Below are 13,418 nucleotides of genomic sequence, written 5' to 3'. Positions count from 1 at the left end.
ATGAAAACCTCGTATTCACTTCAAAATAATGTAAGTGCGACACTTCCTTGCTGTGAAATAGCGTTTTCAGATATCTACGTATCGAAACAATAGAGGTCCAATGCTTTCTATAACGAGATATCGCATCCCATTTCTATGTTTCATGATATCATATAATATTCATTGCGAAGTGTCATGTATACCTCGCATACACTTCAAATGAATGTAAGTGCGACACTTACTTGCTACTAAATAGCGTTTGCAACTGTCTACGTATCATAGCAATAGAGTTCTAATGAGTTTTAAATCGCGATATCACGTCTCACTTCTATGTTTTATGATATGATATAATATTCATTGCGAAGTGTCATGTCTACCTCGTACTCACTCCAAAAGAATGTAAATGCGACACTTCCTTGCTCAGAAATAGCGATTCCTGATATCTATGTATCGTAGCAATAGATTTCCAATGCTTTCTAAAACGCGATATAGGATCTCATTTCTTTGTTTCATGATAAGCTATAATATTTATTGCGAAGTGTCATGTATACCTGGTACTCACTTCAAAGGAATGTTAATGCGACACTTACTTGCTCAGAATTAGCGATTCCTAATATCTACGTATCGTAGCAATAGATTTCCAATGCTTCCTAAAACGCGATGTAGGATGTCATTTCTATGTTTCATGATAAGCTATAATATTTATTGCGAAGTGTCATGTTAACCTCGTACTCACTTCAAAGGAATGTTAATGCGACACTTCCTTGCTTGGAAGTTTCGTTTGCAGATGTTTACGTATCGAAGAAATAGGGTTCTAATGTTCCCTAAATCGGGATATCGCATCTCATTTCTATGTTTCATGATAAGATATAATATTCATTGCGAAGTGTTACGTATTCCTCGTCTACACTTCAAATGAATATAAATGCGACACTACCTTTCTAGGAAATAGCGTTTCCAGATGTGTACGTATCGAAGCAATAGGGTTCCAATGCTTCTTAAAACGCGATATAGCACCTAATTTCTATGTTTCATGATAAAATGTAATATTCATTGTGGAGTGTTATGTATACCTCGTATTCACTTCAAAAGAATGTAAATGCGACACTTCCTTGCTATTAAATAGCGTTTGGAGATGTCTACGTATCGCAGCAATGGAGTTCTAATGCTTCTTAAAACGCGATATCACATCTCATTTCTATGTTTCATGTAGAGATATGATATTCATTGCGAAGTGTCATGTATACCTCGTATTCACTTCAAAATAATGTAAATACGACACTTCCTTGCTAGGAAATAGCGATTGCATATGTCTACGTATCGTAGCAATAGGGTTCTAATGTTTCTTAGAACGCGATATCACATATCGTTTCTATTTTTCATGATAAGATATAATATTCATTGCGAAGTGTTATGTATTCCTCGTCTACACTTCAAATGAATGTAAATGGAACACATCCCTTCTAGGAAATAGAGTTTCCAGATGTCTACGTATCGAAGCAATAGATTTCTAATGCTGCTTAAATAGCGATATCGCATCTCATTTCTATGTCTCATTATAGGATATAATATTCATTGCGAAGTGTCATGTATACCTCGTATTCACCTCAAAAGAGTGTAAATGCGACACTTACTTGCTAGGAAATAGCGTTTGCAGATGTCTACGTATCGTAGCAATAGTGCTCTAATGCTTCTTAAAACGAGATATCGCATTTCATTGCCATGTGTCATGATAAGATATAATATTCATTGTGGAGTGTTATGTATACCTCGTATTCATTTCAAAACAATGTAAATGCCACACCTCCTTGCTAGGAAATAGCGTTTGCAGATGTCCATGAATCGTAGCAATAGAGTTCTAATGCTTCTTATATCACAATATCGCTTCTCATTTCTATGTTTCATGATAAGATAAAATGTTCATTGTGGAGTGTTATGTATACCTCGTATTCACTTCAAAAGAATGTAAATGCTACACTTCCTTGCTAGGAAATAGCGTTTGCAGATGTCCATGCATCGTAGCAACAGAGTTCTAATGCTTCTTAAATCGCAATATCGCTTTTCATTTCTATGTTTCACAATAAGATATAATATCCATTGCGAAGTGTTATGTATGCCTCGTATTCAGTTCAAAAGAATGTAAATGCGACACTTCCTTGCTATTAAATAGCGTTTGCAGATGTCTACGTATCGTAGCAATAGATTTCTAATGCTTCTTAAAACGCGATATCGCTCCTCATTTCTATGTTTCATGATAAGATGTAATGTTCATTGTGGAGTGTTATGTATACCTTGCATACACTTCAATTGAATGTAAATGCGACACATCCTTGCTAGGAAATAGCGTTTGCAGATGTGTACGTAACGAAGCAAAAGAGTTCTAATGCTTCAAAAAGCGCGATATCCAATCTCATTTCTATGTTTCATTTTAAGGTCTAATATTGATTGCGAAGTGTCATGTATACCTCGCATACACTTCAAATGAATGTAAATGCGACACTTCCTTGCTATTAAATAGCGTTTGCAGATGCCTACGTCTCGTAGCTTTTGTGTTCTAATGCTTCCTAAATCGCGATATCGCATCTCATTTCTATGTTTTATGATAAGATATAACATTCATTGCGATGTGTCATGTATACCTCGTATTTACTTCAAAAGAACGTAAATGCGACACTTCAGTGCTAGGAAATAGCGTTTCCAGATATCTACGTATCGTAGTAATTGTGTTCTAATGCATCTTAAGGCGCGACATCGCAACTCATTTCTATGTTTCATGATAAGATACAGTTTTCATTGCGAAGCGTCATGTATACCTCGTAATCACTTCACACGAATGTAAATGCAACACTGCCTTGCTAGGAAATAGCGTTGGCAGATGTCTACGTATCGTAGCAATAGAGTTCTAATGCTTCTTATAACGTGATATGGCATCTCATTTCAATGATTCATTTTAAGATATAATATTCATTGCGAAGTGTCATGTATACCTCGTATTCACCACAAAAGTATGTAAATGCGACACTTCCTTGCTAGGAAATAGCGTCTGCAGATGTCATCGTATCGCAAGCATAGATTTCCAATGCTTCTTGAAACGCGATATCGCATCTCATTTCTATGTTTCATGATAAGATATAATGTTCAATGCGTAGTGTCATGTATACCTCGTATTCACATCAATAGAATGTAAATACGACACTTCCGCGCTAGGAAATAGCGTTTCAGATGTCTCCGTATCGTAGAAATGGAGTTCTAATGCTTCTTAAATCGCGATTTCGCATCTCATATCTATGTTTCGTCATAAGGTATAACATTCATTGTGGAGTGTTATGTATACCTCGTATTGACTTCAAAAGTATGAAAATGCGATACTTCCTTCCTAGGAAATAGCGTTTGCAGATGTCTACGTATCGTAGAAATAAAGTTCTAATGCTACTCAAAACGCGATATTTCATCTCAATTCTATGTTTCATGATAAGATATAATATTCATTGCGATTTGGCATGTATACCACACATACACTTAAAATGCTTTGTAAATGCGACACTTCCTTGCTAAGAAATAGCGTCTGCAGGTGTCTACGTATCGTAGCAATAGATTTCTAATGCTTCTTAAATCGCGATATCGCACCTCATTTCTATGTTTCATGATAGGATATAATAATCATTGTGAAGAGCCACTTATACCTCGCAGTCGCTTCAAACGAATGTAAAGGCGAAACTTCCTTGTTAGGAAATAGCGTTTGCAGACGTCAACGTACCGAAGCAATCGAGTTCTAATGCTTCTTATAACGAGATATCGCATCTCAATTCTATGTTTTATGATAAGATATAATATTCATTGCGAAGTGTCATGCATACCTCGTATTGCTTTCAGAAGAATGTAAATGCGATAATTCCTTGCCAGGAAGTTGCGATTGCAGATGTCTACGTATCGAAGCAATAGAGTTCTAATGCTTCTTATATCGCGATATCGCATCTCGTTTCTATGTATCATGGTAAGATATAATATTCTTTGTGCAGTGTTATGTATACCTCGTATTCTCTTCAAAAGAATGTAAATGCGACACTTCTTTGCTAGGAAATAGCGATGGCAGATGTCCGCGTATCGAAGCAATAGAGTTCTAATGCTTCTTATAACGTTATATCACATCTCAATTCTACGTTTTATGATAAGATATAATATTCATTGTGCAGTGTTATGTATACGTCGTATTCCCATTAAAAGAATGTAAATGCGACTCCTCCTTGATAAGAAATGTCTGCAGATGTCTACGTATGGTAGCAACAGAGTTCTAATGCTTCTTAAAACGGGATATCGCATCTCATTTCTTTTTTTAGTGATGAGGTATAATATTCATTGTGGAGCGTTATGTTTACCTCGTATTCACATCAAAAGAATGTAAATGCGACACGTACATGCTATTAAATAGCGTTTGCAGATGTCTACGTATCGTAGGAATAGATTTCTAATGTTTCCCAAAACGCGACACCGCATCTCATTTCTATGGTTGATGATAAGATATAATATCCATTGCGTAGTGTCACTTATACCTCGCATACACTTCAAACGAATGTATATGCGACACTTCCTTGATACGAAATAGCGTCTGCAGATGTCTACGTATCGTAGCAATAGTGTTCTAATGCTTCTTAAAACGCGAAATCGCTCCTCATTTCTATGATTCATGATAAGATATAATATTCATTGTGGAGTGTTGTGTATACTTCGTATTCACTTCAAAAGCATGTAAATGCGAAACTTCCTTGCTAGGAAATAGCGTCTGCAGATGTCTACGTATCGTAGCAATATAGTTCTAATGCTTCTTCAAACGCGATACAGCTTCTCAGTTACATGCTTCATGATAAGATATAATATTCATTGTGGAGTGTTATGTATACCTCGTATTCACTTCAAAAGAATGTAAAGGCGACACATCCTTGCAAGGAAGTAGCGTTTGGGGATGTCTACGTATCGAAGCAATAGTATTCCAATGCTTCCTATATCGCGACATCGCACCTCAATTCTGCGTTACATGATAAGATATTATATTCATTGTGGAGTGCTATGTAAACCTCGTATTCACTTCAAAAGAATGTAAATGCGACTCTTCCTTGCTAGGAAATAGCGTCTGCAGATGTCTACGTATCGTAGCAATAGAGTTCTATTGCTTCTTAAAACGCGAGTCGATCCTCAATTATATGTTTCATGATAAGATACAATATTCATTGTGGAGTGTTATGTATGTCTCGTCTACACTTCCTAAGAATGTAAATGCGACACTTCCTTGCTTGGAAATGGCGTTTGCAGATATCTTCTTATCGAAGCAATAGAGTTCTAATGCTTCTAAAATCGCCATATCGCATCCCATTTCTATGCTTCATGATAAGATGTAATATTCATTGTGCAGTGTTATGTATACCCCGTATTCACTTCAAAAGAATGTAAATACGACACGTCCTTGCTAGAAGATAGCGTTTGCAGGTGTCTACGTATCGTAGCAATTGAGTTCTAATGCTTCTCAAAACGCGACATCGCTCCTCATTTATATGCTTTATGATAAGATGTAATATTCATTGTGGAGTGTTATGTATACCTCGTATTCACTTCAAAAGAATGTAAAAGCGACACTTCCTTCCTAGGAAATTGCGTTACCAGATGTCTACGTATCGAAGCAATAGTGTTTTAATGCTTCTTAAAACGCGACATCGCATCTCATTTCTATGTTCCGTAATAAAATATAATATTCACTGTGGAGTGTTACGTAGACCTCGTATTCACCTCAAAAGAATATTAATGCCACACGTCCATGCTAAGAAATAGCGTTTTGCAGATATCTACGTATCGAAGCATTAGAGTTCTAATGCTTCTTAAAACGCGATATCGCATCTCATTTCTATGTTTCGTGATAAGATATAATATTCCTTGCGAAGTGTAATGTATACTTCGTATTCACTTCAAAAGAATGTAAATGCGGCACTTCCACACTAGGAACTAGCGTTTGCAGATGTCTACGTATCGATGCAATAGAGTTCTAATGCTTCTTAATTCGCGATATCGCATCTCATTCCTATTTTTCATGATATGATATAATATTCATTATGGAGTGCTATGTATACATCGTATTTACTTCAAATGATTGTAAATGCGACACTTCCTTGCTAGGAAATAGCGTCTGCAGATGTCTACGTAACGTAACAATGGAGTTCTAAAGCTTCTTAAATCGCGATATCGCATTTCATTTCTATGTTTCATGATAAGATATAATATTCATTGCGAAGTGTCATGTATACCTCGTAATCACTTCAAAAGAATGCAAATGCGACACTTCCTTGCTAGGAAATAGCATTTGCAGATGTCTACGTATCGTAGAAATAGAGTTCTAATGCTTCTTAAATCGCGATATCGCATCTCATTTCTGTGTTTCTTGATAAGATACAATAATCATTGTGCAGTGTTATGTATACCTCGTATTCACTTCAATTGAATGTAAATGCGACACATCCTAGCTAGGAAGTTGCGTTTGCAGATGTCTACGTATCGAAGCAGTAGAGTTGTAATGCTTCTTAAATCGCGATATCGCATCTAATTTCTATGTCTCATGATGAGATATAATATTTATTGCGAAGTGTTATGTATTCCTCGTCTACACTTCAAATGAATATAAGTGCGACGCTTCCTTGCTAGGAAATAGCGTTGACAGATGTCTACTTATCGAAGCAGTAGAGTTCTAATTCTTCTTAAAACGAGATATCGCAACTCATTTCTATGTTTCGTGATAAGGTATAATATTCATCGAGGAGTGTTATGTATATCTCGCATACACTTCAAATGAATGTAAATGCGACACTTCCTTGCTAGGAAGTAGCGTTTGCACATGCCTACGTATCGAAGCAATAGAGTTCTAATGCTTCTTAAAACGCCATATAGCATCTCATTTCTATGTTTCATGATAGGATATAATATTCACTGCGAAAAGCTACTTATACCTCGCATACCCTTCAAATGAATGTAAATCCGACACTTCATCGGTAGGAAATAGCGTTGGCAGATATCTATGAATCGAAGCTACAGAGTTCTAATGCTTCTTAAAACGCGATATCGCATCTCATTTCTATTTTTCATGATAAGATATAATATTCATTGCGAATTGTCATGTATACCTCGTATTCACTTCAAATGAATGTAAATGCGACACTTCCTTGCTAGGAAAAAGCGTTTAAAAGATGTCTACGTATCGAAGCAATAGAGTTGTAGTGACTCTTATATCGCGATGTCGCATCTCATTTCTATGTTTCATGATAGGATATAATATTCATTGCGAAGTGCCACTTATACCTCGCGTACACTTCAAATGAATATAAATGAGACACTTCATTGCTAGGAAATAGCGTTTGCAGATGTCTACGTATCGAGGCAATAGTGTTCCACTGCTTCTTAAAACGGGATAACGCACCTCATTTCTATGTATCATGATAAGATATAATATTCATTGCGAAGTGTTACGCATACCTCGTAGACACTTCAAATGAATGAAAGTGCGAGACTTCCTTGCTAGGAAGTAGCGTTTGCTGTTGTCTACGTATCGAACCAACAGGGTTCTGATGCTCCTTAAAACGCGATATCGCACCGCATTTCTATGTTTCATGATGAGATATAATATTCATTACGAAGTGTTATGAATTCCTCGTCTACACTTAAAAAAAATGCAAATGCTACACTTCCTTGCTAGGAAATAGCGTTTGTAGATCTCTACGTATCGAAGAAATAGAGTTCTAATGCATCTCGAACCGCGATATCGCATCTCATTTCAATGTTTCATGATAAGATATAATACTCATTGCGAAGTGTTACGCATACCTCGTATACACTTCAAATGAATGAAAGTGCGAGACTACCTTGCTAGGAAGTAGCGCTTGCTGTTGTCTACGTATCGAACCAATAGTGTTCTGACGATTCTTAAAACGCGATATCGCACCTCATTTCTATGTTTCATGATGAGATATAATATTCATTACGAAGTGTTATGTATACCTCGTCTACACTTCAAAAGAATGCAAATGCTACACTTCCTTGCTAGGAAATAGCGTTTGTAGATGTCTACGTATCGAAGAAATAGAGTTTTCTGCTTCTCAAATCGGGATATCGCATCTCATTCCTATGTTTCATGACAAGATATAATATTCATTGCGAAGTGTCATGTGTACCTAGCATACACTTCAAATGATTGTAAATGCGACACTTCCTTGCTAGGAAGTAGCGTTCGCAGATGTCTACGTATCGAAGCAATAGAGTTCTAATGCTTCTTAAGTCGCCATATCGCATCTCATTTCTATGTTTCATGATAAGATATAATATTCGCTGTGGAGTGTTATGTATACCTCGTATTCGCTTCAGAAGAATGTAAATGCGACACTTCCCTGCTAGGAAATAGCGTCTGCAGGTGTCTACGTACCGTAGCATTAGAGTTCGAATTCTTCTTAAAACGCGATATCGCATCTCATTTCCATGTTTCATGTTAAGATACAATATTAATTGCCAAGTGTCATGTATACCTCGTATTCACTGCAGAAGAATGTAAATGCTACACTTCCTGGCTAGGAAATAGCGTTTGCAGATGTCTACGTATCGAAGCAATAGTGTTCTAATGCTGCTTAAATCGCGATATCGCATCTCATTTCTATGTTTCATGGTAAGATATAATATGCATTGAGCAGTGTCATGTATACCTCGCATTCGCTTCAGAAGAATGTAAATGCGACACTTCCTTGCTAGGAAATAGCGTTGGCACATGTCTCCGTATCGAGGCAATAATGTTCCAATGCTTCATAAATCGCCATATCGCATTTCATTTCTATGTTTCATGATAAGGTATAATATTCATTGTGGAGTGATATGTATACCTCGTATTCACTTCAAAAGAATGTTAATGCGACTCATCCTTGCTAGGAAATATTGTTTGCAGATGTCTACGTACCGTACCATTAGAGTTCTAATGCTCCTTAAATCGCGATATCGCATCTAATTTCTATGTTTCATGATAAGATATAATATTCATTGTGCAGTGATATGTATATCTCGTCTACACTTCAAAAGAATGTAAATACGACACTTCCTTGCTAGGAAATAGCGTTTGCAGATGTCTACGTATCGAAACAATAGAGATCTAATGCTTCTTAGAACGCGATATCGCATCTCACTTCTATGTCTCTTGACAAGATTTAATGTTCATTGCGAAGTGTTATGTATTCCTCGTCTACACTTCACATGAATGTAAATGCTATACTTCCTTGCTAGGAAGTAGCGGTTACAGATGTCTACGTATCGAAGCAATAGATTTCTAATGCTTCTTAAAACGCGATATCGCATCTCACTTCTATGTTTCATGATAAGATATAATATTCCTTGCGAAGTGTATTCTATACCTCGCATACGCTTCAAATGAATGTAAATGCGACACTTTCTTGCTAAGAAATAGCGTTGGCTGATGTCTACGCATCGAAGCAATCTAGTTCTATTGCTTCTTAAAACGAGATATCGCATCTCATTTCCATGTTTCACGATAATATATAATATTCACTGTGAAGTGTCAAGTATACCTCGTATTCACTTAAAATGAATGTAAATGCGACGTTTCCTTGCTAGGAAATAGGGTATCCAGATGTCTAGGTATCGAAACAATAGATTTCTAATGCTTCTTAAACCAAATATCGAATCTCATTTCTATGTTTCATGATAAGATATGATATTCATTGCGAAGTGTCTTGTACAACTCGCATACACTTCAAATGAATGCAAATGCAACACTTCCTTGCTAGGAAATGGCGTTGGCAGATGTCTGCGTATCGAAGCAGTAGAGTTCTAATGCTTCTTAAACAAAATATCGCATCTCATTTCTATGTTTCATGATAAGATATAATATCCATTGCGAAGTGTCATGTATACTTCGCATACACTTCAAATGAATGTAAATGCGACACTTCCTTGCTAGGAAATAGCGTTTGCAGATGTCTAGGTATCGAATCAATAGAGTTCTAATGATTCTTAAATCGCGATATCGCATCTCATTTCTATGATTTATGATTATATATAATAATCAATGTGCATTGTTATGTCTACCTCGTATTCATTTCAAGAGAATGTAAATGCGACACTTCCTTGCTAGGAAATAGCGTTTGCAGATGTCTACGTATCGAAGCAATAGAGTTCTAATGCTTCTTCATTCGCGATATCGCATTACATTTCTATGTTTCATGAGAAGATATAATATTCATTGCGGAGTATCATGTATACATCGTATTCTCTGCAAAAGAATGTAAATGCGACACTTCTTTGCCAGGAATTAGCGTTTGCAGATGTGTACGTACCGTAGAAATTGATTTCTAATTCTTGTTAATACGCGATATCGCATCTCACTTCTATGTTTCATGACAAGATATAATATTCATTGCGAAGTATCACGTATTCCTCGTCTTCACTTCAAATGAATGTAAATGCGACACTTCCTTGCTAGGAAATAGCGATTGCTGATGTCTACGTATCGTAGAAATAGTGTCCTAACGCCTCATAAGTCGCGATATCGCATCCCATTTCTATGTTTCATGATAAGATATAATATTCATTGCGAAGGGTCACGTACACATCATATTCACTTCAAAGGAATGTAAATGCGACACTTGCTTGCTAGGAAATAGCGTCTGCAGATGTCTACGTATCATAGAAATGGAGATCTAATGCTTCTTAAAACGCGATATAGCATCTCATTTCTATGTTTCATGATATGATATAATATTCATTGCGAAGTGTTATGTATACCTGTTCTACACTTCAAAGGAATGTAAACACCACACTTCCTAGCTAGGAAATAGCGTTTCCAGATGTCTACGTATCGAAGCAATAGATTTCCACTGCTTCTTAAAACGCGAAATCGCTCCCCATTTATATGCTTCATGAAAAGATGTAATATTCATTGTGGAGTGTTATGTATACCTCGTATTCACTTCAAAAGAATGTAAATGCGACACTTCCTTGCTAGGAAATAGCGTCTGCAGATGTCTACGTATCGTAGCAATAGGGTTCGAATGCTTCTTAAAACGAGATATAGCATCTCATTTCTATGTTTCATTATAAGATATAATATTCATTGCGAAGTGCCATGTATACCTTGCATACACTTCAAATGAATATAAATGCGACACTTCCTTGCTGGGCAGTAGCATTTGCAGACGTCTACGTACCGAAGCAATAGAGTTCCAATGCTTCTTAAATCGCGATATCGCATCTCATTTCTATGTTTCATGATAAGGTACAATATTCATTGCGAAGTGTCATGTATACCTCGTATTCACTTCAAAAGAATATGAATCCCACGCTTCCTTCCTAGGAAATAGCTTTTCCAGATATCTACGTATCGTAGCAATATAGGTCTAATGCTTCTTAAAACGCGATATCGCATCTCATTCCTATGTCTCATGATAAGATATAATATTCATTGCGAAGTGTTTTGAATTCATCGTCTACACCTGAAATGTATGTAAATGCGACACTTCCTTGCTTGGAAGTAGCGTTTTCAGATGTCTACGTATCGAAGCAATAGAATTCTAATCCTTCTTAAATCGCGATATCGCATCTCATTTCTATGTTTTATGATAAGATATAATATTCATTGCGAAGTGTCATGTATACCTCGCATACACTTTAAATAAATGTAAATGCGACACTTCCTTGATAGGAAATAGCGTTTGCAGATGTCTACGTATCATTGCAATGGAGTTCCAGTGCTTCTTAAATAGCGATATCGCACCTCATATCTATGCTTCATGATAAGTTATAATATTCATTGCGAAGTGTCATGTATACCTCGTATTCACTTCAAAAGAATGTAAATGCGACACTTCCTTCCTAGGTAATATCGTTGGCAGATATCTACGTATCGTAGCAATAGTGTTCTAATGCTTCTTAAGAAGCGATATCGCATCTCATTTCTATGTTTCATGATAAGTTATAATATTCATTGCGAAGTGTCATGTATACCTCGCATACACTTCAAATGAATGTAAATGCGACACTTCCTTGCTAGGATATAGCGATGGCAGATGTCTACGAATCGAAGCCACAGATTTCTAATGCTTCTTAAAACGAGATATAGCACTCATTTCTATGTTCCATGATAAGATATAATATTCATTGCGAAGTGTCTTGTATACCACGCATACACTTCAAACGTATTAAAAGGCGACACTTCATTGCTAGGTAATAGCGTTTGCAGATGTCTACGTATCGAAGCAATAGATTTCCACTGCTTCTTAAAACGCGAAATCGCTCCCCATTTATATGCTTCATGAAAATATGTAATATTCATTGTGGAGTGGTATGTATACCTCGTATTCACTTCAAAAGAATGTAAATGCGACACTTCATTGCTGGGAAATAGCGTTTGCAGATGTCTACGTATCGTAGCAATTTAGTTCTATTGCTTCTTAAAACGCGATATGGAATCTCATTTCTATTTTTAATGATGAGGTATAATATTCATTGCTGAGTGTCATGAATACCTCGTATTCACTTCAAAAGAATGTAAGTCCGACACTTCCTTGCTATTAGATAGCGATTGCAGATGTCTACGTATCGTAGCAATAGATTTCTAATACTGTTTAAATCGCGGTATCGCATCTCATTTCTACGATTCAAGATAAGATATAATATTCATTGTGGAGTGTTATGTATACCTCGTATTGACTTCAAAAGAATGTAACTGCGACACTTCCTTCCTAGGAAATAGCGTTTGCAGATATCTACGTAGCGAAGGAATGGTGTTCTAACGCTTCTTAAAACGCGATATCGCATCTCATTTCTATGTTTCCTGGTAAGACATATTTTTCATTGTTTAGTGTTATGTGTACCTCGTATTCGCTTCAAAAGAATGTAAGTGCGACACTTCCTTGCTAGGAAATAGCGTTTGCAGATGTCTACGTTTCGTAGCATTAGAGTTCTAATCCTTCTTAAAACGCGATATCGAATCTCATTTCTATGTTTCATGATAAGATACAATATTAATTGCCAAGTGTCATGTATACCTCGTATTCGCTTCAAATGAATGTAAATGTGACACTTCCTAGGAAATAGCCTTGGCAGATGTCTACGTAATGAAGCAATAGAGATCTATTGCTTCTTAAATAGCGATATCGCATCTCATTTCTATGTATCATGATAAGATATAATATTCATTGTGCAGTGTTATGTATACCTCGTATTCGCTTCAAAAGAATGTAAATGCGACACTTCATTGCTGGGAAATAGCGTTTGCAGATGTCTACGTATCGTAGCAATTTAGTTCTATTGCTTCTTAAAACGCGATATGGAATCTCATTTCTATTTTTAATGATGAGGTATAATATTCATTGCTGAGTGTCATGAATACCTCGTATTCACTTCAAAAGAAT

Source organism: Xylocopa sonorina, unplaced genomic scaffold (genome assembly GCF_050948175.1).
Source record: "Xylocopa sonorina isolate GNS202 unplaced genomic scaffold, iyXylSono1_principal scaffold0034, whole genome shotgun sequence".
Lineage (NCBI taxonomy): Eukaryota > Metazoa > Arthropoda > Insecta > Hymenoptera > Apidae > Xylocopa > Xylocopa sonorina.
The sequence above is the reverse complement of the archived record's forward strand: the minus strand, read 5'-3'. Positions refer to the sequence as shown.